General features: G+C 41.5%; 23 non-coding genes and 3 pseudogenes across 23 annotated transcripts; all 26 read right to left on the bottom strand.

The window, feature by feature from the left end:
* Positions 1 to 838: 838 nt before the first annotated feature.
* LOC133640040 (small nucleolar RNA U3) lies at positions 839 to 954 on the bottom strand (annotated as a pseudogene).
* A 360-nt stretch (positions 955 to 1,314) lies between these two features.
* LOC133640110 (U5 spliceosomal RNA) lies at positions 1,315 to 1,425 on the bottom strand. The gene has a single exon (XR_009824015.1). It is a non-coding gene; the product is annotated as a U5 spliceosomal RNA (small nuclear RNA).
* A 422-nt stretch (positions 1,426 to 1,847) lies between these two features.
* On the bottom strand, positions 1,848 to 2,061 carry LOC133640015 (small nucleolar RNA U3). Its single transcript, XR_009823933.1, has one exon. It is a non-coding gene; the product is annotated as a small nucleolar RNA U3 (small nucleolar RNA).
* Positions 2,062 to 2,423: 362 nt separating this feature from the next.
* Positions 2,424 to 2,534, bottom strand: LOC133640156 (U5 spliceosomal RNA). The gene has a single exon (XR_009824059.1). It is a non-coding gene; the product is annotated as a U5 spliceosomal RNA (small nuclear RNA).
* A 422-nt stretch (positions 2,535 to 2,956) lies between these two features.
* LOC133640014 (small nucleolar RNA U3) lies at positions 2,957 to 3,170 on the bottom strand. Its single transcript, XR_009823932.1, has one exon. It is a non-coding gene; the product is annotated as a small nucleolar RNA U3 (small nucleolar RNA).
* A 361-nt stretch (positions 3,171 to 3,531) lies between these two features.
* On the bottom strand, positions 3,532 to 3,642 carry LOC133640109 (U5 spliceosomal RNA). The gene has a single exon (XR_009824014.1). It is a non-coding gene; the product is annotated as a U5 spliceosomal RNA (small nuclear RNA).
* A 422-nt stretch (positions 3,643 to 4,064) lies between these two features.
* Positions 4,065 to 4,278, bottom strand: LOC133640197 (small nucleolar RNA U3). Its single transcript, XR_009824100.1, has one exon. It is a non-coding gene; the product is annotated as a small nucleolar RNA U3 (small nucleolar RNA).
* A 362-nt stretch (positions 4,279 to 4,640) lies between these two features.
* LOC133640108 (U5 spliceosomal RNA) lies at positions 4,641 to 4,751 on the bottom strand. The gene has a single exon (XR_009824013.1). It is a non-coding gene; the product is annotated as a U5 spliceosomal RNA (small nuclear RNA).
* A 418-nt stretch (positions 4,752 to 5,169) lies between these two features.
* LOC133640038 (small nucleolar RNA U3) lies at positions 5,170 to 5,355 on the bottom strand (annotated as a pseudogene).
* Positions 5,356 to 9,028: 3,673 nt separating this feature from the next.
* LOC133640036 (small nucleolar RNA U3) lies at positions 9,029 to 9,143 on the bottom strand (annotated as a pseudogene).
* A 362-nt stretch (positions 9,144 to 9,505) lies between these two features.
* Positions 9,506 to 9,616, bottom strand: LOC133640147 (U5 spliceosomal RNA). The gene has a single exon (XR_009824050.1). It is a non-coding gene; the product is annotated as a U5 spliceosomal RNA (small nuclear RNA).
* Positions 9,617 to 10,038: 422 nt separating this feature from the next.
* LOC133640196 (small nucleolar RNA U3) lies at positions 10,039 to 10,252 on the bottom strand. Its single transcript, XR_009824099.1, has one exon. It is a non-coding gene; the product is annotated as a small nucleolar RNA U3 (small nucleolar RNA).
* Positions 10,253 to 10,614: 362 nt separating this feature from the next.
* Positions 10,615 to 10,725, bottom strand: LOC133640143 (U5 spliceosomal RNA). Its single transcript, XR_009824046.1, has one exon. It is a non-coding gene; the product is annotated as a U5 spliceosomal RNA (small nuclear RNA).
* Positions 10,726 to 19,208: 8,483 nt separating this feature from the next.
* LOC133640016 (small nucleolar RNA U3) lies at positions 19,209 to 19,422 on the bottom strand. The gene has a single exon (XR_009823934.1). It is a non-coding gene; the product is annotated as a small nucleolar RNA U3 (small nucleolar RNA).
* A 361-nt stretch (positions 19,423 to 19,783) lies between these two features.
* On the bottom strand, positions 19,784 to 19,894 carry LOC133640107 (U5 spliceosomal RNA). Its single transcript, XR_009824012.1, has one exon. It is a non-coding gene; the product is annotated as a U5 spliceosomal RNA (small nuclear RNA).
* Positions 19,895 to 20,316: 422 nt separating this feature from the next.
* On the bottom strand, positions 20,317 to 20,530 carry LOC133640209 (small nucleolar RNA U3). The gene has a single exon (XR_009824112.1). It is a non-coding gene; the product is annotated as a small nucleolar RNA U3 (small nucleolar RNA).
* A 362-nt stretch (positions 20,531 to 20,892) lies between these two features.
* Positions 20,893 to 21,003, bottom strand: LOC133640106 (U5 spliceosomal RNA). The gene has a single exon (XR_009824011.1). It is a non-coding gene; the product is annotated as a U5 spliceosomal RNA (small nuclear RNA).
* Positions 21,004 to 21,425: 422 nt separating this feature from the next.
* Positions 21,426 to 21,639, bottom strand: LOC133640002 (small nucleolar RNA U3). The gene has a single exon (XR_009823920.1). It is a non-coding gene; the product is annotated as a small nucleolar RNA U3 (small nucleolar RNA).
* A 362-nt stretch (positions 21,640 to 22,001) lies between these two features.
* On the bottom strand, positions 22,002 to 22,112 carry LOC133640159 (U5 spliceosomal RNA). The gene has a single exon (XR_009824062.1). It is a non-coding gene; the product is annotated as a U5 spliceosomal RNA (small nuclear RNA).
* Positions 22,113 to 22,534: 422 nt separating this feature from the next.
* Positions 22,535 to 22,748, bottom strand: LOC133640013 (small nucleolar RNA U3). Its single transcript, XR_009823931.1, has one exon. It is a non-coding gene; the product is annotated as a small nucleolar RNA U3 (small nucleolar RNA).
* A 361-nt stretch (positions 22,749 to 23,109) lies between these two features.
* LOC133640105 (U5 spliceosomal RNA) lies at positions 23,110 to 23,220 on the bottom strand. The gene has a single exon (XR_009824010.1). It is a non-coding gene; the product is annotated as a U5 spliceosomal RNA (small nuclear RNA).
* Positions 23,221 to 23,642: 422 nt separating this feature from the next.
* Positions 23,643 to 23,856, bottom strand: LOC133640064 (small nucleolar RNA U3). Its single transcript, XR_009823971.1, has one exon. It is a non-coding gene; the product is annotated as a small nucleolar RNA U3 (small nucleolar RNA).
* Positions 23,857 to 24,217: 361 nt separating this feature from the next.
* Positions 24,218 to 24,328, bottom strand: LOC133640121 (U5 spliceosomal RNA). Its single transcript, XR_009824025.1, has one exon. It is a non-coding gene; the product is annotated as a U5 spliceosomal RNA (small nuclear RNA).
* Positions 24,329 to 24,743: 415 nt separating this feature from the next.
* LOC133640006 (small nucleolar RNA U3) lies at positions 24,744 to 24,957 on the bottom strand. The gene has a single exon (XR_009823924.1). It is a non-coding gene; the product is annotated as a small nucleolar RNA U3 (small nucleolar RNA).
* A 361-nt stretch (positions 24,958 to 25,318) lies between these two features.
* LOC133640173 (U5 spliceosomal RNA) lies at positions 25,319 to 25,429 on the bottom strand. The gene has a single exon (XR_009824076.1). It is a non-coding gene; the product is annotated as a U5 spliceosomal RNA (small nuclear RNA).
* A 422-nt stretch (positions 25,430 to 25,851) lies between these two features.
* Positions 25,852 to 26,065, bottom strand: LOC133640026 (small nucleolar RNA U3). Its single transcript, XR_009823941.1, has one exon. It is a non-coding gene; the product is annotated as a small nucleolar RNA U3 (small nucleolar RNA).
* Positions 26,066 to 26,403: the final 338 nt, after the last annotated feature.

Here is a 26,403-nt window from a genome sequence, read left to right as displayed (position 1 = left end):
CTCTCTCTCTCTCTCTCTCTCTCTCTCTCTCTCTCTCTCTCTCTCTCTCTCTCTCTCTCTCTCTCTCTCTCTCTCTCTCTCTCTCTCTCTCTCTCTCTCTCTCTCTCTCTCTCTCTCTCTCTCTCTCTCTCTCTCTCTCTCTCTCTCTCTCTCTCTCTCTCTCTCTCTCTCTCTCGTGGCACGTACCTCCCGATGACGTAGCACACAAACAGTGCAGTATGCGCAAAGTTTTACTTCTGACACCAATTGTAGAGTCCAGAAGAAGTGCACACGAAGTCTGACGCTCTTTTTAAACTTTTATTGAGCAAGCTATACTAACACAGCTCAACATATCTCTTTCCTTCCACACGCACGTCTCCTCACTTCTCATTTACGCAACTCAAGAAGACAACATCTACTTCATCAGGTCGTTACACTATATTCTTTAAAGACAGCAACGTGTGTACCACAAATAAGCACACTGCTTTACCTTTACTTGGCAGTCCATGTCTTTTTTAAAACACGCCATTCGTCATCAACTTTTCTCTTTTTAGCGTCTCGGGGATAACCGGGCATCACTTGTCGCTGTGCGCCTTCCCTCACAGGACATACGCACATATAACACTTTTCAAAATAAAAGCCGCACAGTTGTATTGCACGCACGACAAAGATGTTTTTTTTAAATTTTATTTTGTATTTGTGATTGCCGCTGCGCGCACGTAATACAAATAACGCTTTTCAAAACAAAAGCAGCACCGTTGTATTGCACACTCGAAATAGATACTTTTTAAATTTTATTTTGTAATTTAAAATTGGCCTCACGCGGGCCGGACAGGGACGTACAAAGGGCCGGATGCGGCCCGCAGAATGCCCAGGTCTGATCTAATCTCATCATCATGGTTAGCAAGACCTTCACTGTAGAAACACATTTCTCAAGACAATATCTTTAGAAATGATCCCTGAAAGTACAGTCTTAACGTTCTAACAATTGCTGAGAGGAAGTCATCTGCAAGACTACTGTTTTCACTCACAGGGTGCATTTTGTTGACTTACAACACATTTTACGGTTTCAAATTTAGAAAAACCAAGACAGTTCAAATTAATTTACTTTCCCCGATGAAATCAAGTGGATTGTAACAAGTTCAAAAAGAAAAGCACTGGTCAATTGACTGGGGACCTGAATATTGGCAGGGAAATTCCAAGTTTTAAATGAGACCGGATCCAACCATTACCACATGTTCACCACTGGCTGTCACCTTGGTATTGTTGCAACCACACACTAAACATTGCAACAGTCAACCACTACTCATTGTTATTGTTTTCACAGGAAAGGGAAGCCCTGCTTCACAGGGCATTAAAAAATTTAGTAAGCCTCTTGTTGTTCCTCCCCACGGAAATCTTTAGTAAAAGGCGAAAGATTTATGCGACTTGAAGAGAAACAAGAGTGATCTACAGGCTGAATGTACTTTGGCCGACCCCATTCCCGGCCACACCAAGGTAACACACGGTTTCATGGTGACACTACTTAACCAACAACTGATGGTATCCAGTCACATTCCCAAGCAATGCTGCAGCACCTTACAAATGTCCACGGAATTTAGTCAAGTATCATCTCGCCTTGGTTTAACGGGCAAAGCGGGTTCTGGTACTTAGCCAAAACACGATAGGCATCAGTTTAATTAGTTTTTCTTCCATTTCCAAATATTCAAGTTATGGGTATTTAAGTGCCATGCGGTCGTACGATTTGTTTCCACTGTTCATTGGAAGACTAGTCTCCTCATATCTAACTGAGAATGCTTTAATCAAAGAGTAATATTTTAGTAATAAGCCATACATCTTTGAAGACTTTCTTATTAAAGATGTAGGTAACCACTTTGAACATATTCCCTCCATCAAAACCTCATTAAGAAGCAAAGAACAATCACCAATGACAAAGAACACATGACAGAATCATTGTTCCATGTCAGCTTCATGTTCAGGAAGAAACATCTAATTTCATCATCATGGTTAGCAAGACCTTCACTTTAGAAACACATTTCTCAAGACAATATCTTTAGAAATGATCCCTGAAAGTACAGTCTTAACGTTCTAACAATTGCTGAGAGGAAGTCATTTGCAAGACTACTGTTTTCACTCACAGGGTGCATTTTGTTGATGTACAACACATTTTACGGTTTCAAATTTAGAAAAACCAAGACAGTTCAAATTAATTAACTTGCCCCCGATGAAATCAAGTGGATTGTAACAAGTTCAAAAAGAAAAGCACTGGTCAATTGACTGAGGACCTGAATATTGGCAGGGAAATTCCAAGTTTTAAATGAGACCGGATCCATCCATTACCGCATGTTCACCACTGGCTGTAACCTTGGTATTGTTGAAACCACACACTAAACATTGCAACAGTCAACCACCGCTCATTATGTATTGTTTTCACAGGAAAGAGAAGCCCTGCTTCACAGGGCATTAAAAAATTTAGTAAGCCTCTTGTTGTTCCTCCCCACGGAAATCTTTAGTAAAAGGCGAAATATTTATGCGACTTGAAGAGAAACAAGAGTGATCTACAGGCTGAATGTACTTTGGCCGACCCCATTCCCGGCCACACCAAGGTAACACACGGTTTCAAGGTGACACTACTTAACCAACAACTGATGGTATCCAGTCACATTCCCAAGCAATGCTGCAGCACCTTACAAATGTCCACGGAATTTAGTCAAGTATCATCTCGCCTTGGTTTAACGGGCAAAACGGGTTCTGGTACTTAGCCAAAACACGATAGGCATCAGTTTAATTAGTTTTTCTTCCATTTCCAAATATTCAAGTTATGGGTGTTTAAGTGTCATGCGGTCGTACGATTTGTTTCCACTGTTCATTGGAAGACTAGTCTCCTCATATCTAACTGAGAATGCTTTAATCAAAGCATAATATTTTAGTAATAAGCCATACATCTTTGAAGACTTTCTTATTAAAGATGTAGGTAACCACTTTGAACATATTCCCTCCATCAAAACCTCATTAAGAAGCAAAGAACAATCACCAATGACAAAGAACACATGACAGAATCATTGTTCCATGTCAGCTTCATGTTCAGGAAGAAACATCTAATCTCATCAACATGGTTAGCAAGACCTTCACTTTAGAAACACATTTCTCAAGACAATATCTTTAGAAATGATCCCTGAAAGTATAGTCTTAACGTTCTAACAATTGCTGAGAGGAAGTCATTTGCAAGACTACTGTTTTCACTCACAGGGTGCATTTTGTTGATGTACAACACATTTTACGGTTTCAAATTTAGAAAAACCAAGACAGTTCAAATTAATTAACTTGCCCCCGATGAAATCAAGTGGATTGTAACAAGTTCAAAAAGAAAAGCACTGGTCAATTGACTGAGGACCTGAATATTGGCAGGGAAATTCCAAGTTTTAAATGAGACCGGATCCATCCATTACCACATGTTCACCACTGGCTGTCACCTTGGTATTGTTGCAACCACACACTAAACATTGCAACAGTCAACCACCGCTCATTGTTATTGTTTTCACAGGAAAGAGAAGCCCTGCTTCACAGGGCATTAAAAAATTTAGTAAGCCTCTTGTTGTTCCTCCCCACGGAAATCTTTAGTAAAAGGCGAAAGATTTATGCGACTTGAAGAGAAACAAGAGTGATCTACAGGCTGAATGTACTTTGGCCGACCCCATTCCCGGCCACACCAAGGTAACACACGGTTTCAAGGTGACACTACTTAACCAACAACTGATGGTATCCAGTCACATTCCCAAGCAATGCTGCAGCACCTTACAAATGTCCACAGATTTTAGTCAAGTATCATCTCGCCTTGGTTTAACGGGCAAAACGGGTTCTGGTACTTAGCCAAAACACGATAGGCATCAGTTTAATTTGTTTTTCTTCCATTTCCAAATATTCAAGTTATGGGTGTTTAAGTGCCATGCGGTCGTACGATTTGTTTCCACTGTTCATTGGAAGACTAGTCTCCTCATATCCAACTGAGAATGCTTTAATCAAAGAGTCACATTTTAGCAATAAGCCATACATCTTTGAAGACTTTCTTATCAAAGATGTAGGTAACCACTCTGAACATATTCCCTCCATCAAAACCTCATTAAGAAGCAAAGAACAATCATCAATGACAAAGAACACATGACAGAATCATTGTTCCATGTCAGCTTCATGTTCAGGAAGAAACATCTAATCTCATCATCATGGTTAGCAAGACCTTCACTGTAGAAACACATTTCTCAAGACAATATCTTTAGAAATGATCCCTGAAAGTATAGTCTTAACGTTCTAACAATTGCTGAGAGGAAGTCATCTGCAAGACTACTGTTTTCACTCACAGGGTGCATTTTGTTGACTTACAACACATTTTACGGTTTCAAATTTAGAAAAACCAAGACAGTTCAAATTAATTTACTTTCCCCCGATGAAATAGAGTGGATTGTAACAAGTTCAAAAAGAAAAGCACTGGTCAATTGACTGGGGACCTGAATATTGGCAGGGAAATTCCAAGTTTTAAATGAGACCGGATCCATCCATTACCGCATGTTCACCACTGGCTGTCACCTTGGTATTGTTGCAACCGCACACTAAACATTGCAACAGTCAACCACCGCTCAGTATGTATTGTTTTCACAGGAAAGAGAAGCCCTGCTTCACAGGGCATTAAAAAATTTAGTAAGCCTCTTGTTGTTCCTCCCCACGGAAATCTTTAGTAAAAGGCGAAAGATTTATGCGACTTGAAGAGAAACAAGAGTGATCTACAGGCTGAATGTACTTTGGCCGACCCCATTCCCGGCCACACCAAGGTAACACACGGTTTCAAGGTGACACTAACCAACAACTGATGGTATCCAGTCACATTCCCAAGCAATGCTGCAGCACCTTACAAATGTCCACGGAATTTAGTCAAGTATCATCTCGCCTTGGTTTAACGGGCAAAACGGGTTCTGGTACTTAGCCAAAACACGATAGGCATCAGTTTAATTAGTTTGTCTTCCATTTCCAAATATTCAAGTTATGGGTGTTTAAGTGCCATGCGGTCGTACAATTTGTTTCCACTGTTCATTGGATGACTAGTCTCCTCATATCCAACTGAGAATGCTTTAATCAAAGAGTCACATTTTAGCAATAAGCCATACATCTTTGAAGACTTTCTTATTAAAGATGTAGGTAACCACTCTGAACATATTCCCTCCATCAAAACCTCATTAAGAAGCAAAGAACAATCATCAATGACAAAGAACACATGACAGAATCATTGTTCCATGTCACCTTCATCTTCAGGAAGAAACATCTAATCCAGGGGTCTCAAACTCAATTTACCTGGGGGCCACTGGAGCTAGGGTCTGGGTGAGGCTGGGCCGCATCAGGTTTTCAACAAAAAAAACGCATTTATTAAAAACAGAAAAAAAAAGAAAAAAAAAACTGTCTTCAATGCTTTTGCTTCTGCTATACCCTACACTTTTTCAGTGCTTTGGTTCCGGTTTTCCACAAGAAAAGCTCTGATAAAACATTCCACTGTTCTCAAATATCTTAATTTTTAATTTTCTACACAAAATAAGATGAAAAAATAAATAAACAAATAAAGAATAAAGAAAATAAATCAATCAATCAGTAATAAATAAATAAAATAATAATAAAACAGCAAATAAGAAAAACTTAAGAAACCACATATAGTTGGTGGGTAGAGAAATTATTTTTTTTCAGATTCAAATTAACAGTATTAACAGTTATTTAACCTTTAACATGAACATTAATGAAACTTTCAACATGAACTGTTCTGAACATGGCTTCTCTTGCCTACTTTTGGCTAGAGGTCTGGCAGCGCTTCCTCTCGCATAGCCGAGCCACATTTGGCTTGAGGGAGGAAGCAATTGAGACCCTCAGTAGACTTTGAAGATGCTCATCAGTAAGTCTGGTCCTGTACTTGGACTTATTGAAGTTCAAGGTGGAGAAGAGCTTTTCACACAAGTACGTGCTCCCAAAAAGGCACATGGTCCGCTTGAACATTCTGGAAAGCTCAGGGAAGCTGGGAGTCAATTCTCTCAAAAATTGCCCAAGCTTGTCTGCTCTTCCACTCACCTCCCTGAACTTGGCTTTGAGTTCAGAGTTGCACTGCAGGTCAATGAGCTCCATTTGAAGCACAGGAGGGGCATCTTGCACATCAAAGGAGAAGGGGTCCGCAAAAATTTGAAATGTGGCTCTGTGCGTCTTGAAGTCTGCAAATCTGTGGTCAAATTCCTCCTGTAGCTTCAAAATGGCATCAGCATACTTCTCACCACTGAATGGTGTGCCTGCATCCACAAGTGCCTTGCATGCTGGGAAATGGCAAAGGTTTGTCTGAGATAGCTGAACTTTCCATAGCATAAGTTTTGTGGAGAATGCTCTCACATTGTCATAGGCAGCACTGACAAGTTGCCCCTGGCCTTGTAACCTCTTGTTCAGTACATTAAGCTCATGCGTGACATCAACAAGAAAAGCTAAGTCCATGAGCCATATAGGATCACTTAACACAGGAACAGCCACCCCATTCTTCTCCATGAAGACTTTCACTTCTGCTCTCAACTCAAAAAATCTCTTCAACATGTTTCCCCTGCTGAGCCAACGTACCTCGGTGAAGTAAAGCACGTCCCCATATTCTGACTCCATTTCTTCTAAAAAAGCACGGAACCTTCTGTGTTTTAAGCCCCTGGATCTGATGTGGTTGATGCATTGCACAACAACAGACATCACGTTGTCAAATTTCAGGCATTTGCTGCAAAGGGCCTGCTGATGGATAATGCAGTGCAGAGCTATGGCTTCCTCCACACCCTCCTCTTCCAGTTTTTTTTGAACAAGTGCCACCAGTCCATTTTTCCTCCCTGTCATTGATGGCGCTCCATCAGTTGTTATCCCAACAAATCTCTTCCATGAAAAACCGGCATTCTCAATGGCATCACACAGCTGGTGAAATATCTCCTGAGCGGTGGTCTGGCCATGCATTGGCATTACTGTGAGCAACTCCTCTGTCACTTCAAAATTGTCATCAACACCACGGACATATATTGCGAGCTGGGCAGTGTCAGTGATGTCTGTGGTCTCATCAAGAGCGACTGAGTATACACTGAAACATTTTGCTTTCTCACACAGTTGATCATAAATGTCACTTGACATGTCACAAATGCGCTCTGCCACGGTGTTGGCAGAAAGGCTGATGTTGCTGAACTGACCTTTCTTTTCTGGACAGACAATACTTGCAGCCTGTAACAGGCACTTTTTGACAAATTCACCTTCTGTAAATGGCTTTCCTGCTTTAGCAATCATCTCACTAACCACATAGCTAGCTTCGACTGCTGCGTTATTCTCTTTGGTTACTTTCTTAAAAAAATCTTGTTGCTTCAGTAGACATGTTTTAAGATTGGCAACTCGGTTGGCTCTCTCATCTCCCTGGTATTTTGCATAGTCCTCAGCATGTCTAGTTGTGTAATGACGTTTCAAATTGTATTCCTTATGCACCGCAACTTTCTCTGTGCAAATAAGACACGTCGGAGTGCCCCTGTGCTCCACAAAGAAATACTGAATTTCCCACTTTTCCTGAAATTGTCTGTGCTCATCACCAACCTTTCTCTTCACTGCAGGCTTTGAGAAAGACATGTTTGGGGCTGTGTAATATATAATTTCACTAGGTATCGCTGTTGTGTTGAAGTTTAAGTTTTAGTGTTTAGCTGACGTACAAAGAACGTAATTTCCGCTGGTACCAGATTGGCTCAGGGTCCTGCGCCTGCATATGACGTCGAGCACGGCACAGTTAGTGATTGGTTGAACGTCAGAAACCATGGAAACACAAAGTGTTTGTGGTGGCCGTTTAATATTTATATTATAAGTTCTCCCTATAAACGTGCATTTTTTTCACACTGACAGGCTCAGATAGTTACAATAAGTGTCCGACAACATACTAGAAAGGAGAAATGAACGTATGTCTACCTTTAGCTTGAGATCGCTGTTTGTTGCGAGAGCCAATCAGTGTGGAGAGTCTCATAACGTTACTGCACACAGGTCCTGTGCGGTGTCCTGCAGGCTGCTGTGCCCGCTGCAGTTTATGGAAGACAGAGTTTACCGACAACCGTTTAACGACCAGGAGAGTTTATGTTTCGCAGCCGGCTCTGGAGGGAGAGAGCCGGTGAATCCCCTGTTTACTGACCGGGAGGAGAGAGCCGGTGAATCCCCTGTGAACTTCCCCTGACCGGGGGAATGGGACTGGACCGGAGTTCGCTGGCGGTTTACCTGACCGGGAGTTTCGGAGGGAGAGAACCGGGGGAAAACCGACGAGATTACATACAAAGTCAATGCAGACCGGAGGTTGTTTATTTTTTTCGCGGGACTGGACCGGAGGACTGAACCACTGCTAGCTGGCAGGCAGCCGGCTCAGAGCAGCAGCACTGAAGGAGAGAACTGGGGGAAAAACCCACAGTTTACCGGCGGCCGTTTACTGACCATGGGAGTATTTTTGAGTATTTTGCGATTATTTTTGTCGCTTTTGCTGTGAACACCCCTTTAGTCCACACAGCAGCAGAACAACAACAAACAGCGATCTCAAGCTAAAGGTAGACATACGTTCATTTCTCCTTTCTAGTATGTTGTCGGACACTTATTGTAACTATCTGAGCCTGTCAGTGTGAAAAAAATGCACGTTTATAGGGAGAACTAGGGAGAATGTGACGCCTCCAGAGGGTATCATGTACCCAGAAATGACAGCGGAGCTTCGGACTTTCAGAGCAGTACAGCGCAGTGATGGTGGTGATCTCAGTCATGGATGATGAGAGAAAAAGCAAAACAGGCGGGCTCGCTCGCGTATGGGCGGGACAAAATCGTGTCAATTGTGTCCGGTGTGCACACAGCTTTAAGCTGTCATTTCTGGGTACATGATACCATACAGCATCCATGTCAAACTCGCGCGGGCCGCACTAACATTAAACTTTCATATCAAGGCGGGGGCCTCAAACTAGCGTCCGGCGGGCCGCATTTGGCCCGCGGGCCAGTGAAGGTCTTGCTAACCATGATGATGAGATTAGATTCTAATCTCATCATCATGGTTAGCAAGACCTTCACTGTAGAAACACATTTCTCAAGACAATATCTTTAGAAATGATCCCTGAAAGTATAGTCTTAACGTTCTAACAATTGCTGAGAGGAAGTCATCTGCAAGACTACTGTTTTCACTCACAGGGTGCATTTTGTTGACTTACAACACATTTTACGGTTTCAAATTTAGAAAAACCAAGACAGTTCAAATTAATTTACTTTCCCCCGATGAAATCAAGTGGATTGTAACAAGTTCAAAAAGAAAAGCACTGGTCAATCGACTGGGGACCTGAATATTGGCAGGGAAATTCCAAATTTTAAATGAGACCGGATCCATCCATTACCACATGTTCACCACTGGCTGTCACCTTGGTATTGTTGCAACCACACACTAAACATTGCAACAGTCAACCCACGCTCATTATGTATTGTTTTCACAGGAAAGAGAAGCCCTGCTTCACAGGGCATTAAAAAATTTGGTAAGCCTCTTGTTGTTCCTCCCCACAGAAATCTTTAGTAAAAGGCGAAAGATTTATGCGACTTGAAGAGAAACAAGAGTGATCTACAGGCTGAATGTAGTTTGGCCGACCCCATTCCCGGCCACACCAAGGTAACACACGGTTTCAAGGTGACACTACTTAACCAACAACTGATGGTATCCAGTCACATTCCCAAGCAATGCTGCAGCACCTTACAAATGTCCACGGAATTTAGTCAAGTATCATCTCGCCTTGGTTTAACGGGCAAAACGGGTTCTGGTACTTAGCCAAAACACGATAGGCATCAGTTTAATTTGTTTTTCTTCCATTTCCAAATATTCAAGTTATGGGTGTTGAAGTGCCATGCGGTCGTACAATTTGTTTCCACTGTTCATTGGAAGACTAGTCTCCTCATATCCAACTGAGAATGCTTTAATCAAAGAGTCACATTTTAGCAATAAGCCATACATCTTTGAAGACTTTCTTATTAAAGATGTAGGTAACCACTCTGAACATATTCCCTCCATCAAAACCTCATTAAGAAGCAAAGAACAATCATCAATGACAAAGAACACATGACAGAATCATTGTTCCATGTCAGCTTCATGTTCAGGAAGAAACATCTAATCTCATCATCATGGTTAGCAAGACCTTCACTGTAGAAACACATTTCTCAAGACAATATCTTTAGAAATGATCCCTGAAAGTATAGTCTTAACGTTCTAACAATTGCTGAGAGGAAGTCATCTGCAAGACTACTGTTTTCACTCACAGGGTGCATTTTGTTGACTTACAACACATTTTACGGTTTCAAATTTAGAAAAACCAAGACAGTTCAAATTAATTTACTTTCCCCCGATGAAATCAAGTGGATTGTAACAAGTTCAAAAAGAAAAGCACTGGTCAATTGACTGGGGACCTGAATATTGGCAGGGAAATTCCAAGTTTTAAATGAGACCGGATCCATCCATTACCACATGTTCACCACTGGCTGTCACCTTGGTATTGTTGCAACCGCACACTAAACATTGCAACAGTCAACCACCGCTCATTATGTATTGTTTTCACAGGAAAGAGAAGCCCTGCTTCACAGGGCATTAAAAAATTTAGTAAGCCTCTTGTTTTTCCTCCCCACGGAAATCTTTAGTAAAAGGCGAAAGATTTATGCGACTTGAAGAGAAACAAGAGTGATCTACAGGCTGAATGTACTTTGGCCGACCCCATTCCCGGCCACACCAAGGTAACACACGGTTTCAAGGTGACACTACTTAACCAACAACTGATGGTATTGTAGATAATGCATATGTTTAAGAGCTATTTCTTTATTCATAATCATATTTGAATCAGCTCATATTTGTTTCCTTAATTTTACTCTGTATACTAGTTTCTCTTTGTCTTCAGATTGCCTGGTTAGACAGGGTCGTAAACCATCAGGAATGTGAACACAACCCCCAAGTCTCTCTTCTTATCAGTGTTGAGGGGGGATGGGGGCTTTCTTTGTGTGAAAAGAGTTGCTTTTTGCCTGTGGAAGGCCAGATCAACTTGGGCTGCGCATTTGTATGTGTTGTTCGAGGCTGGTCTCTATTCTCAAATATTTGACAATAAAATTACAAAATACCTATTCTGTGCTTGGTGGTACCTTTTGAGTTCAGTTGATATGTCATTAAGGAACTTGGGACTGACCAGCGTTTTACATCCCACTTGGAGGAACATCTGGTCAAACGCAACAATTTGGGGGCTCGTCCGGGATGACACGCTGACAATTGGACCTTCTCTTGCAATCTTCTGGACAGACTCACAAGGCCAAAACATAATTCAAGGTAAGCAGAACCTTTCTTTTTAGATAAAATCTGCATTAGGAGTCTGCCCAGAAGTCTGTAAGTTAAACACTGCTTTGTACCCCAGACACAGAATGGTGATTTTGATAGATTGATTGCATTTTTGCCGAGCCTGCCATTGCATTAAAATTGTAAATAAGTGGTCAACTCACGTCATTGTGTCTCGATTACCGTGACGGGCAGTTTCATTGACGAGTGAACTAATAGTTGGGTGTGGCTCACCCTGGGTAGTTGGTCGCCGCCTAAAAGAGTAACGGGTTGGATGCCCATCATATGGTACAGTAAATACTCCCCGGTTGTGAGATCCCTGTTGACATTTTTATGTGCACACAAATTAAGGATGGGTTGGAGGCCATTTGTAAAATACAATAAATACTCCCTGGTTGCGAGTTCCCTACGGCATTAACGTGTGCGTTAAAATTAAGAATCGTACGGGAGGAGGCCCTTCTGTACCATATGATAAATTCCACGGCTGGAGGCCATTTGTAATAAATACAATAAAGACTCCCCGGTTGTGAGGTCCCGGCGACACTTTAGTGTGCGCTAAAATTAAGGAAAAATAGACACAATAACCAAGGAGTATGACAGAAAAGAATGTGATGACGGCTGGGGAAAATGTGATGAATCATTACTGTTTAATAATCAATTGAATGCACTGTTGTCGACAATGGAATTAGCAGGTAAAGTTTAAAAAGAAAAAAAAAAGAAAAAAAAAAAAGAAAAGAGAACGTTCCTTGAAAGGGTTAAGAGGGAGTTTACAATACTCGAAAAGTTGTGAACTCAAACGTCTGGTAAAATAAAAAATAAAATAAAAAATTAACTGGAAGTTTTATGGTAAAGTGAAACGCAGAGAGAGTGCTTACGTGTGCGTGGGTGTGTGTGCGTAACTTGCTTGTGTGTGCGTGAGTGCTTACACGTGCATGTGTGTGTGTGTGCGCGCGCTGGTGAAAATGGAACAGGGTTGGTGCTCGAGAATTTAAGAGTTTGGCGTATGATAAAAGTAAACGGGGATTACGTGGAAAAACGAAATGCAGCAAAAGAACCGATGATTAATGAGACAAATAGGACAGACTAGACTGATTGGTGTTTTGCCTGCCGCGCATGCGCAAGACAATTCAAACGACCCGCCCAGACTTTGACTAGGCCACCGCCTCCTACTCCAGTGAGAAGGAGAGAGAGAGAAAAAGAGAGCAGGTGAAGGAAGATTGAGGGTGAAGAGGATGGTTTGAGAAAATATGGGAAAAGGATGTTTATAACCTAACGTTATGTGAATGGTTTCTAGGAGAACAGAAAATAGAAACATTGTGTGAAGTGCAAGGAAGAGATGGATACAGGATGTTGTTTGTAAAAGAAAACGAAAGTGAAAGAAAGATGAGAAAGTGACAAATGAAGGTATTCGTAAATGGTATGCTGTTGATTGTGGTTAGCTGCAAGTTTGTTTATTTGTTTGTTTAGTTGTTTGAGTGAAATGGGAAGAAATCAATAGGAATAATTAAATGCAAAATGGAATGGAAAACTATGAGTGCGATAAAAAATGAATGAATAAATGAAATAAGTTCATTTTGGTCATATAATCAACCATCAACCATCAATCAATCAATCAATCAATGTTTATCTATATAGCCCTAAATCACAAGTGTCTCAAAGGGCTGTACAAGCCACAACGACATCGGCCTATCCTATACATTCACTGAACATTAAATTACCTGGAACATCAACGTTAAAAGAGAAAGTATTAACCCCTTATTTTGCAAGTCTGACCATTTTCCTCCAGCAGAGGGCGGTGCACACCAGACATTTTTGACACATGACAATTATAGGGGCCTACTTTAATATAAGTCTCTTGCCGATGCAGACATGCAGGCCATTGTTGACAAACTCCCACCTGCGTCTGAAGGTGGGAGTCTTTGGCTTAACACGTTAGACAAACTAACAGCAGGGTGCACTCTCTCAGTAGGACACTTTAGAGGCATTTTGTATCGTTGTGTTTCCACACAAGATGGCAAAAATACAGAACAACAAGCAGGATTAATGGCTGAATCTTCGACCTCACCGATAACACCATACGTTACAAACATAGCTACTGCTATGCGCAGTCTCTTTCCTCAAGATGAGGATGATAAGGCTAATGACAGAGCAGCAAGGAAGCAACTCCTTAATTTACAGATCGCTGAAAATAAAAGGTTAAAAGAACCAAAAGGTCAAAGATCAGCTAGGATATATTCAGCAGTGGGTGACCTTGCTTTTGAGTTCCAACAGGTGGAGGAAAGAATCCTCAACAGACGTGCGACCAGACGGTTGGACTCGGGTGGTGGACAACACGGTGCTTCAAAGTCAATCCGGGGAAGAAACTGTTTTGCCTGTGACCAGCCTGGTCACTGGGCTCGAGAATGTCCGAATATTTCTGAACAGGAAAGGTCCCGGTTTGCCGGCAAACGAACATTATACCGGCGTGGCAAAGGACGCCCACCGCAGGAGCCCCAGCAGGAGATACAGACTGGCCCCCTGCTGGACATGAGTGTCAACGGACAATGTTATCAGTTCGTGATTGACACTGGCGCCACCCATTCGATTCTGAATGCAGAGGTACCAAAGAAACTGTGTGCTTCCTCTTTAAAGGTCGAAGGCTTCGCTGGGGTCACAAGGTTACCTGTCACCAAACCACTTCCGGTTCAGATTGCTGGACCTCCTTTACAGACTGTACCCTGACATTCAAATCGCACAGAAGGAACATTCCTGGTGTTACCTGACGGCTCAACCCCCAAGCTGCGACACAACTACCAAGGCTCCTACCACAGCCTGAAACAACAGGAATGGCTGACATCCAACTGCTCTAACAGTGAAAACCCTGACTGGCTGAGATGCTTCCGTGTGTTCTGCCACCCGACTCGCCATATGTTATGATCACCAGTTAGACACTCATACCAGGAGACCTTTGACTCCTTTGTATATTTATATATGTTGGAACTCAAGGTGTGGTTGCTCATGTTGACCTATCTTTGAAACAACTAGCATGGTATAAGATGGACACAATTGTGTCCCACATTGTTCACTTGCTCTCTGTCTCGCCTACAAAACCAAAGAACTTAGGTGCAATGATAAGACACGGCGTAGCTGCCAAACATTACACCGACACCCAAATACCACATTTTCAATTGTTTAGGTTTAGCACATAGTTGTGTTAAACACATAACTATGGGCTGCACTTTAGACACCTGTAGGCTACGAGGAGCTAGCAGCTACACAACAGCTGAGCTAAAACGACACATTACACATTTAAGCATATCAAATAATTATAGTTGCTCATTACATACACAAAGTTGCCATGGCAGAAGTCTGATAGAAAGTATTCAGTAACAAACGTGTCCGCATCATTCAACTTTCTACAACATGAGCTTGACTTAATGAATTATTGGGGCTACCAGGTGTGGTAAAATTTCAAAATACTATTGCTAAAGCATTCGCCACAAGGGTAGTATTTTTCTAGTATTGGTGACAATACAAATATAAGCATATTTGTTACTTTCACCATATTGAATAAGTTACATAAAAGCTAGGGTTTAGTTGAGTTTGAGTTATTTGTGATATTGCTAAGGGGTCCCCTACCCTAACAACACCCCCCAGTGGACCATAGAGGCTAAAGAGACAATCATTGACCTCAAACATGACCTGCCTTCGAACCTGCCCTCCGCTACTTGACTATTAGCTGACCTTTTTCTTAGATGTTTCTGAAAGTGATAGTATGATTAACACAGTGCTTTTTTCAGAAACAGAAGGGGGTGAGTGAGGGTGGATACAGATTCCTTGGAACAAAATCGACAATCATCCGACTCTGACACATTCCATAGTTTTAACGTTTTTACCGTGGGTAAGAAGTTATAACTAATTTTAATTTGAAAATAACGATTTTACACATCGATAGTAGTTTAGTAGATCAAATTTAGAATATGGAGGAGGTCAGGGTGAATCATGTATAGTCTTTGATTTCACTGATATGATCAATACGGTACAAGGGAAAAGGTACGTACTGACTTGTGTTGACAATCACAGTGGTTGGCCGGAAGCAACAACAGCCTCAAAAGAGGATGCAACATCAGTAATTAAATGACTTGTGAATGACCTAGTACCCCGACATGGTTTCCCCAAAAAGATTAGGTCAGACAACGGCAACCATTTAAAAAAAAAAAACTCACTTAGCCTTGGTCGAAAAGGCTTTCGGACTAGAACACAGGTTTGGGGTACCATCCTGAGTCCCAAGGTAAGGTTGAAAGGATGGACCAGAACATTAAAAACTAATTGGCTAAAATCTGTGCACAGACCAAATTTAATTGGATTGACATGTTGCAATTAGCGTTAATGATCATTCGAAGGTCCGTGAATAAAACTATCTTACCGCCCTTTGAGTTTTTTCACCCTATGAGCTGCATACAGGTCAGCCCAGGACCAGCAGCCGCCATGGAAGGAGGACTCAGCGTAAAACCAAAATGGTATTTTACACAAAAAATGCAGAATTTGTGTGCCAGTTCTTCTGTACAGATACGAGGATGACAGCCCGCCACTCCAGATTCCCTTCCGGCCGCTGAGAGGGTCAAGATCAAGGTCATCAAACGCAAGTGGACGGAGCCCAGGTGGTCCCTTCAAGGTCGTGGAACGGACGTCTCACGCCCTTCGACTAGCTGGAAAAGGGGACACCTGGTACCACCTCTCCCTCTACACTCCTGCTGAAGAACCTGACAGATTACCAGCGGATGTCATTGCTGACATCGCCACTACATCTGCCCCACTCGACCCCCAGCAGCGCCTTTTGAGCCTGAGGCAGCTGAAGAAGAACGGGAGCAGAAAACGACTCATTTTTAGTGTCATAGAAGAGCGAGGCTTTAATTACACACACATAATCCTACAGCCCAGAAGACGACGCTGAGAGAGAGATTTTCTACCTATATTACTCTTTTTAACTTCTATATTGTATATCCTTATTTGAGACCAGCCTTTATACTCGAAGTTATCCAATTTCTCTTGCTTGTTTTCAGCATAACTATCTGTGTCGTTATATTAAGTGAAAAGTTTGATGTTTATCCCCGTTTCGTTACCTGAATTACTCTGATTTTGATAGACGAAAAGCAGGATGTCACACCCGGTAGTGTTCCCTGACGGACTGGTGCTTGGGCGTGTTCTACTGTCTTTGTGTCTCAGTTCATCCTTCCTGACGACAGTGACTGACAAGTGTCTAAGAACAAACAGCGGACTTTAAATAGACTGGGTCAAAGGGGATAGCAAGACTTATTTTTTTGACCTATGCAGTGTGATTAATTACGGGGGACACAATAGCTATTACCGTGGTAATAACCTCTATATTTGTTACGACTCAACCCTGAACCATTGGTGTCGAATGCAGACAACATACTATGGTAAGTGGTGCCCATCGTCCCTTTTATGTTGTTTTGGGGGTTGACCTGACTGATACAGACTCTAATTATTAAAATTAATGTCCTTGAGAGGGCGTTAACTACCTCTACACCCTCTGTAGCACCTAAAGTACCACCCCACCTTGGTGGTGTTTCAAAGGCTCTCACATCTGTGCGTGCTAATGACATCACCACCGAAGGCCTGGTAACTTTGACCTTAGGAGCGGGTACAGGTAAACCTGTGGCTCAGGTGGATGCCAAAACCTGGGTGACTGTGTTGCTTGTTCCGCTGGACGTCCTTTTCCCCACACTTACCCCGCCCCTTTTAAGTTGACTGACATAAATGGCTCAAACTGTCTTATTTCCTTGTTCTCTGAACCCACGCCACCAGGGTGCGATTTGTTGGCTAGTGTGTACCCTTCTGTTGACAATGCCACCCGACTTCTTCCATTTGTGGCCCAAAAGCTGAATTACACGTGTTTTCAATTCAAAGGACCCTCTTCGTCCCCCAACAAATTGGGTGACATTAACCCTTCCTGGTGCACCACACTGATAGATGGCTCAAGGATAGGCCCTTGGGCGCGAGCTGACTTATTCTGGTATTGTGGGGAGCACAGATTGTACATTAGAATCCCAACGTTATCCGTAGGGCTTTGTGCTATGGTTAGACTGGTGACCCCACTCACCCTAGTGGGTACCAAATTAACTCCCCTTGTAACTCCTGTCTCAGCGGCCTCTCTAACTTCTCGCCGACGCCGCCATGTTTTATCTCGGAGGAGTGTAAAGGGCTCCTTTGATCTGATGAGAAACCCTGATGGTGTTTACTTTGATGCAATTGGACAACCAAGAGGGGTCCCCTCACAACACAAATTGTGGTGTGAATCCTGTGCAGGTTTCGAGAACCTTCCTATCATTGGTGCTATTTTCCCTGTGACTGCTACTAAAAATGTAGAACGCATTAACTATGTTTTTTATAATCTGTTGAGACTGACCAACCTGACTCGTGACGCCGTTGAGGGACTTGCTGAACAACTTGCCCCGACCTCCCTCATGGCCATCCAGAACCGCATAGCCATTGACCGCATCCTAGCCAAGGAAGAAGGTGTGTGTGTGCAATGTTTGGTGACCAATGCTGTACCTTCATTCCTAACAATGCTGCCCCCGATGGCTCGGTCCAGAGCGCCTTAGAAGGCCTCAGAGCCTAAGAACTTACTGAAGTTTCCGGTGTCTCTGACCCCTTTAAAGATTGGCTTCATAACACCTTTGGCAGGTGGTCTGACCTAATTAAGTCGGCCCTGGTCTCCATTGGAGTTTTCTTGGCCGTCATAACCTCATGCGGATGCTTTATTGCCCCTTGTGCTAGGTCTCTATGCACCCGCATCATTGTTAGAGCTGTCAAAGGTCAACCCCACCCTGGTTCTGGGCTTGCTATGTCACTGAAGGGGGTCAAGCATAGTGGTGACTTTCAGGGACCGTTAGTTTCCTTCCCTGACAATGACGACATTGACGTTGACTCCCTCCTTCTCTCTCCCATGTAACTATGGTTTGATTGTTTATCGATACCTTGCTCGAAAACCAAAACAGCACCTACTTTAATGTAGGGCGTGCTTTAGAGGTGTTGCTCTCGTAGGAGAGATCTTTTGGATAAGATCTGAAGGGGGATTGTAGATAATGCATATGTTTAAGAGCTATTTCTTTATTCATAATCATGTTTGAATCAGCTCATATTTTTTTCCTTAATTTTACTCTGTATACTAGTTTCTCTTTGTCTTCAGATTGCCTGGTTAGACAGGGTCGTAAACCATCAGGAATGTGAACACAACCCCCAAGTCTCTCTTCTTATCAGTGTTGAGGGGGGATGGGGGCTTTCTTTGTGTGAAAAGAGTTGCTTTTTGCCTGTGGAAGGCCAGATCAACTTGGGCTGCGCATTTGTATGTGTTGTTCGAGGCTGGTCTCTATTCTCAAATATTTGACAATAAAATTACAAAATACCTATTCTAGGCTTGGTGGTACCTTTTGAGTTCAGTTGATATGTCATTAAGGAACTTGGGACTGACCAGCGTTTTACATCCCACTTGGAGGAACATCTGGTCAAACGCAACAGTATCCAGTCACATTCCCAAGCAATGCTGCAGCACCTTACAAATGTCCACGGAATTTAGTCAAGTATCATCTCGCCTTGGTTTAACGGGCAAAACGGGTTCTGGTACTTAGCCAAAACACGATAGGCATCAGTTTAATTAGTTTTTCTTCCATTTCCAAATATTCAAGTTATGGGTGTTTAAGTGCCATGCGGTCGTACGATTTGTTTCCACTGTTCATTGGAAGACTAGTCTCCTCATATCTAACTGAGAATGCTTTAATCAAAGAGTAATATTTTAGTAATAAGCCATACATCTTTGAAGACTTTCTTACTAAAGATGTAGGTAACCACTTTGAACATATTCCCTCCATCAAAACCTCATTAAGAAGCAAAGAACAATCACCAATGACAAAGAACACATGACAGAATCATTGTTCCATGTCAGCTTCATGTTCAGGAAGAAACATCTAATCTCATCATCATGGTTAGCAAGACCTTCACTTTAGAAACACATTTCTCAAGACAAAATCTTTAGAAATGATCCCCGAAAGTACAGTCTTAACGTTCTAACAATTGCTGAGAGGAAGTCATTTGCAAGACTACTGTTTTCACTCACAGGGTGCATTTTGTTGATGTACAACACATTTTACGGTTTCAAATTTAGAAAAACTAAGACAGTTCAAATTAATTAACTTTCCCCCGATGAAATCAAGTGGATTGTAACAAGTTCAAAAAGAAAAGCACTGCTCAATTGACTGAGGACCTGAATATTGGCAGGGAAATTCCAAGTTTTAAATGAGACTGGATCCATCCATTACCGCATGTTCACCACTGGCTGTAACCTTGGTATTGTTGAAACCACACACTAAACATTGCAACAGTCAACCACCGCTCATTGTTATTGTTTTCACAGGAAAGAGAAGCCCTGCTTCACAGGGCATTAAAAAATTTAGTAAGCCTCTTGTTGTTCCTCCCCACGGAAATCTTTAGTAAAAGGCGAAAGATTTATGCGACTTGAAGAGAAACAAGAGTGATCTACAGGCTGAATGTACTTTGGCCGACCCCATTCCCGGCCACACCAAGGTAACACACGGTTTCAAGGTGACACTACTTAACCAACAACTGATGGTATCCAGTCACATTCCCAAGCAATGCTGCAGCACCTTACAAATGTCCACGGATTTTAGTCAAGTATCATCTCGCCTTGGTTTAACGGGCAAAGCGGGTTCTGGTACTTAGCCAAAACACGATAGGCATCAGTTTAATTAGTTTTTCTTCCATTTCCAAATATTCAATTTATGGGTGTTTAAGTGCCATGCGGTCGTACGATTTGTTTCCACTGTTCATTGGAAGACTAGTCTCCTCATATCCAACTGAGAATGCTTTAATCAAAGAGTCACATTTTAGCAATAAGCCATACATCTTTGAAGACTTTCTTATTAAAGATGTAGGTAACCACTCTGAACATATTCCCTCCATCAAAACCTCATTAAGAAGCAAAGAACAATCATCAATGACAAAGAACACATGACAGAATCATTGTTCCATGTCAGCTTCATGTTCAGGAAGAAACATCTAATGTCATCATCATGGTTAGCAAGACCTTCACTGTAGAAGCACATTTCTCAAGACAATATCTTTAGAAATGATCCCTGAAAGTATAGTCTTAACGTTCTAACAATTGCTGAGAGGAAGTCATCTGCAAGACTACTGTTTTCACTCACAGGGTGCATTTTGTTGACTTACAACACATTTTACGGTTTCAAATTTAGAAAAACCAAGACAGTTCAAATTAATTTACTTTCCCCCGATGAAATCAAGTGGATTGTAACAAGTTCAAAAAGAAAAGCACTGGTCAATTGACTGGGGACCTGAATATTGGCAGGGAAATTCCAAGTTTTAAATGAGACCGGATCCATCCATTACCACATGTTCACCACTGGCTGTCACCTTGGTATTGTTGCAACCGCACACTAAACATTGCAACAGTCAACCACCGCTCATTATGTATTGTTTTCACAGGAAAGAGAAGCCCTGCTTCACAGGGCATTAAAAAATTTAGTAAGCCTCTTGTTGTTCCTCCCCACGGAAATCTTTAGTAAAAGGCGAAAGATTTATGCGACTTGAAGAGAAACAAGAGTGATCTACAGGCTGAATGTACTTTGGCCGACCCCATTCCCGGCCACACCAAGGTAACACACGGTTTCAAGGTGACACTACTTAACCAACAACTGATGGTATCCAGTCACATTCCCAAGCAATGCTGCAGCACCTTACAAATGTCCACAGATTTTAGTCAAGTATCATCTCGCCTTGGTTTAACGGGCAAAACGGGTTCTGGTACTTAGCCAAAACACGATAGGCATCAGTTTAATTTGTTTTTCTTCCATTTCCAAATATTCAAGTTATGGGTGTTTAAGTGCCATGCGGTCGTACGATTTGTTTCCACTGTTCATTGGAAGACTAGTCTCCTCATATCCAACTGAGAATGCTTTAATCAAAGAGTCACGTTTTAGGAATAAGCCATACATCTTTGAAGACTTTCTTATTAAAGATGTAGGTAACCACTCTGAACATATTCCCTCCATCAAAACCTCATTAAGAAGCAAAGAACAATCATCAATGACAAAGAACACATGACAGAATCATTGTTCCATGTAAGCTTCATGTTCAGGAAGAAACATCTAATCTCATCATCATGGTTAGCAAGACCTTCACTGTAGAAACACATTTCTCAAGACAATATCTTTAGAAATGATCCCTGAAAGTATAGTCTTAACGTTCTAACAATTGCTGAGAGGAAGTCATCTGCAAGACTACTGTTTTCACTCACAGGGTGCATTTTGTTGACTTACAACACATTTTACGGTTTCAAATTTAGAAAAACCAAGACAGTTCAAATTAATTTACTTTCCCCCGATGAAATCAAGTGGATTGTAACAAGTTCAAAAAGAAAAGCACTGGTCAATTGACTGGGGACCTGAATATTGGCAGGGAAATTCCAAGTTTTAAATGAGACCGGATCCATCCATTACCACATGTTCACCACTGGCTGTCACCTTGGTATTGTTGCAACCGCACACTAAACATTGCAACAGTCAACCACCGCTCATTATGTATTGTTTTCACAGGAAAGAGAAGCCCTGCTTCACAGGGAATTAAAAAACTTAGTAAGCCTCTTGTTGTTCCTCCCCACGGAAATCTTTAGTAAAAGGCGAAAGATTTATGCGACTTGAAGAGAAACAAGAGTGATCTACAGGCTGAACGTACTTTGGCCGACCCCATTCCCGGCCACACCAAGGTAACACACGGTTTCAAGGTGACACTACTTAACCAACAACTGATGGTATCCAGTCACATTCCCAAGCAATGCTGCAGCACCTTACAAATGTCCACAGATGTTAGTCAAGTATCATCTCGCTTTGGTTTAACGGGCAAAACGGGTTCTGGTACTTAGCCAAAACACGATAGGCATCAGTTTAATTAGTTTTTCTTCCATTTCCAAATATTCAAGTTATGGGTGTTTAAGTGCCATGCGGCCGTACGATTTGTTTCCACTGTTCATTGGAAGACTAGTCTCCTCATATCCAACTGAGAATGCTTTAATCAAAGAGTCACATTTTAGCAATAAGCCATACATCTTTGAAGACTTTCTTATTAAAGATGTAGGTAACCACTCTGAACATATTCCCTCCATCAAAACCTCATTAAGAAGCAAAGAACAATCATCAATGACAAAGAACACATGACAGAATCATTGTTCCATGTCAGCTTCATGTTCAGGAAGAAACATCTAATCTCATCATCATGGTTAGCAAGACCTTCACTTTAGAAACACATTTCTCAAGACAATATCTTTATAAATGATCCCTGAAAGTATAGTCTTAACGTTCTAACAATTGCTGAGAGGAAGTCATCTGCAAGACTACTGTTTTCACTCACAGGGTGCATTTTGTTGACTTACAACACATTTTACGGTTTCAAATTTAGAAAAACCAAGACAGTTCAAATTAATTTACTTTCCCCCGATGAAATCAAGTGGATTGTAACAAGTTCAAAAAGAAAAGCACTGGTCAATTGACTGAGGACCTGAATATTGGCAGGGAAATTCCAAGTTTTAAATGAGACCGGATCCATCCATTACCGCATGTTCACCACTGGCTGTAACCTTGGTATTGTTGAAACCACACACTAAACATTGCAACAGTCAACCACCGCTCATTGTTATTGTTTTCACAGGAAAGAGAAGCCCTGCTTCACAGGGCATTAAAAAATTTAGTAAGCCTCTTGTTGTTCCTCCCCACGGAAATCTTTAGTAAAAGGCGAAAGATTTATGCGACTTGAAGAGAAACAAGAGTGATCTACAGGCTGAATGTACTTTGGCCGACCCCATTCCCGGCCACACCAAGGTAACACACGGTTTCAAGGTGACACTACTTAACCAACAACTGATGGTATCCAGTCACATTCCCAAGCAATGCTGCAGCACCTTACAAATGTCCACAGATGTTAGTCAAGTATCATCTCGCTTTGGTTTAACGGGCAAAACGGGTTCTGGTACTTAGCCAAAACACGATAGGCATCAGTTTAATTTGTTTTTCTTCCATTTCCAAATATTCAAGTTATGGGTGTTTAAGTGCCATGCGGCCGTACGATTTGTTTCCACTGTTCATTGGAAGACTAGTCTCCTCATATCCAACTGAGAATGCTTTAATCAAAGAGTCACATTTTAGCAATAAGCCATACATCTTTGAAGACTTTCTTATTAAAGATGTAGGTAACCACTCTGAACATATTCCCTCCATCAAAACCTCATTGAGAAGCAAAGAACAATCATCAATGACAAAGAACACATGACAGAATCATTGTTCCATGTCAGCTTCATGTTCAGGAAGAAACATCTAATCTCATCATCATGGTTAGCAAGACCTTCACTGTAGAAACACATTTCTCAAGACAATATCTTTAGAAATGATCCCTGAAAGTATAGTCTTAACATTCTAACAATTGCTGAGATGAAGTCATCTGCAAGACTACTGTTTTCACTCACAGGGTGCATTTTGTTGATGTACAACACATTTTACAGTTTCAAATTTAGAAAAACCAAGACAGTACAAATTAATTTACTTTCCCCCGATGAAATCAAGTGGATTGTAACAAGTTCAAAAAGAAAAGCACTGGTCAATTGACTGATGATCTGAATATTGGCAGGGAAATTCCAAGTTTTAAATGAGACCGGATCCAACCATTACCACATGTTCACCACTGGCTGTAACCTTGGTATTGTTGAAACCACACACTAAACATTGCAACAGTCAACCACCGCTCATTGTTATTGTTTTCACAGGAAAGAGAAGCCCTGCTTCACAGGACATTAAAAAATTTAGTAAGCCTCTTGTTGTTCCTCCCCACGGAAATCTTTAGTAAAAGGCGAAAGATTTATGCGACTTGAAGAGAAACGAGAGTGATCTACAGGCTGAATGTACTTGGGCCGAGCCCATTCCCGGCCACACCAAGGTAACACACGGTTTCAAGGTGACACTACTTAACCAACAACTGATGGTATCCAGTCACATTCCCAAGCAATGCTGCAGCACCTTACAAATGATTTTAGTCAAGTATCATCTCGCCTTGGTTTAACGGGCAAAACGGGTTCTGGTACTTAGCCAAAACACGATAGGCATCAGTTTAATTAGTTTTTCTTCCATTTCCAAATATTCAAGTTATGGGTGTTTAAGTGCCATGCGGTCGTACGATTTGTTTCCACTGTTCATTGGAAGACTAGTCTCCTCATATCCAACTGAGAATGCTTTAATCAAAGAGTAACACTTTAGCAATAAGCCATACATCTTTGAAGATTTTCTTATTAAAGATGTAGGTAACCACTCTGAACATATTCCCTCCATCAAAACCTCATTAAGAAGCAAAGAACAATCATCAATGACAAAGAACACATGACAGAATCATTGTTCCATGTCAGCTTCATGTTCAGGAAGAAACATCTAATCTCATCATCATGGTTAGCAAGACCTTCACTTTAGAAACACATTTCTCCAGACAATATCTTTAGAAACGATCCCTGAAAGTACAGTCTTAACGTTGTAACATTTGCTGAGAGGAAGTCATTTGCAAGACTACTGTTTTCACTCACAGGGTGCATTTTGTTGATGTACAACACATTTTACGGTTTCAAATTTAGAAAAACCAAGACAGTACAAATTAATTTACTTTCCCCCGATGAAATCAAGTGGATTGTAACAAGTTCAAAAAGAAAAGCACTGGTCAATTGACTGAGGACCTGAATATTGGCAGGGAAATTCCAAGTTTTAAATGAGACCGGATCCATCCATTACCGCATGTTCACCACTGGCTGTAACCTTGGTATTGTTGCAACCACACACTAAACATTGCAACAGTCAACCACTACTCATTGTTATTGTTTTCACAGGAAAGAGAAGCCCTGCTTCACAGGGCATTAACATTTTTTGTAAGCCTCTTGTTGTTCCGCCCCACAGAAATCTTTAGTAAAAGGCGAAAGACTTATGCGACTTGAAGAGAAACAAGAGTGATCTACAGGCTGAATGTACTTTGGCCGACCCCATTCCCGGCCACACCAAGGTAACACACGGTTTCAAGGTGACACTACTTAACCAACAACTGATGGTATCCAGTCACATTCCCAAGCAATGCTGCAGCACCTTACAAATGTCCACGCATTTTAGTCAAGTATCATCTCGCCTTGGTTTAACGGGCAAAACGGGTTCTGGTACTTAGCCAAAACACGATAGGCATCAGTTTAATTAGTTTTTCTTCCATTTCCAAATATTCAAGTTATGGGTGTTTAAGTGCCATGCGGTCGTACGATTTGTTTCCACTGTTCATTGGAAGACTAGTCTCCTCATATCCAACTGAGAATGCTTTAATCAAAGAGTAATATTTTAGTAATAAGCCATACATCTTTGAAGACTTTCTTATTAAAGATGTAGGTAACCACTTTGAACATATTCCCTCCATCAAAACCTCATTAAGAAGCAAAGAACAATCACCAATGACAAAGAACACATGACAGAATCATTGTTCCATGTCAGTTTCATGTTCAGGAAGAAACATCTAATCTCATCATCATGGTTAGCAAGACCTTCACTTTAGAAACACATTTCTCAAGACAATATCTTTAGAAATGATCCCTGAAAGTATAGTTTTAACGTTCTAACAATTGCTGAGAGGAAGTCATCTGCAAGACTACTGTTTTCACTCACAGGGTGCATTTTGTTGATGTACAACACATTTTACAGTTTCAAATTTAGAAAAACCAAGACAGTTCAAATTAATTTACTTTCCCCCGATGAAATCAAGTGGATTGTAACAAGTTCAAAAAGAAAAGCACTGGTCAATTGACTGGGGACCTGAATATTGGCAGGGAAATTCCAAGTTTTAAATGAGACCGGATCCATCCATTACCACATGTTCACCACTGGCTGTCACCTTGGTATTGTTGCAACCGCACACTAAACATTGCAACAGTCAACCCCCGCTCAATA

This window comes from Entelurus aequoreus, linkage group LG22 (assembly GCF_033978785.1).
Source record: "Entelurus aequoreus isolate RoL-2023_Sb linkage group LG22, RoL_Eaeq_v1.1, whole genome shotgun sequence".
NCBI lineage: Eukaryota > Metazoa > Chordata > Actinopteri > Syngnathiformes > Syngnathidae > Entelurus > Entelurus aequoreus.
The sequence above is the reverse complement of the archived record's forward strand: the minus strand, read 5'-3'. Positions and strand labels throughout refer to the sequence as shown.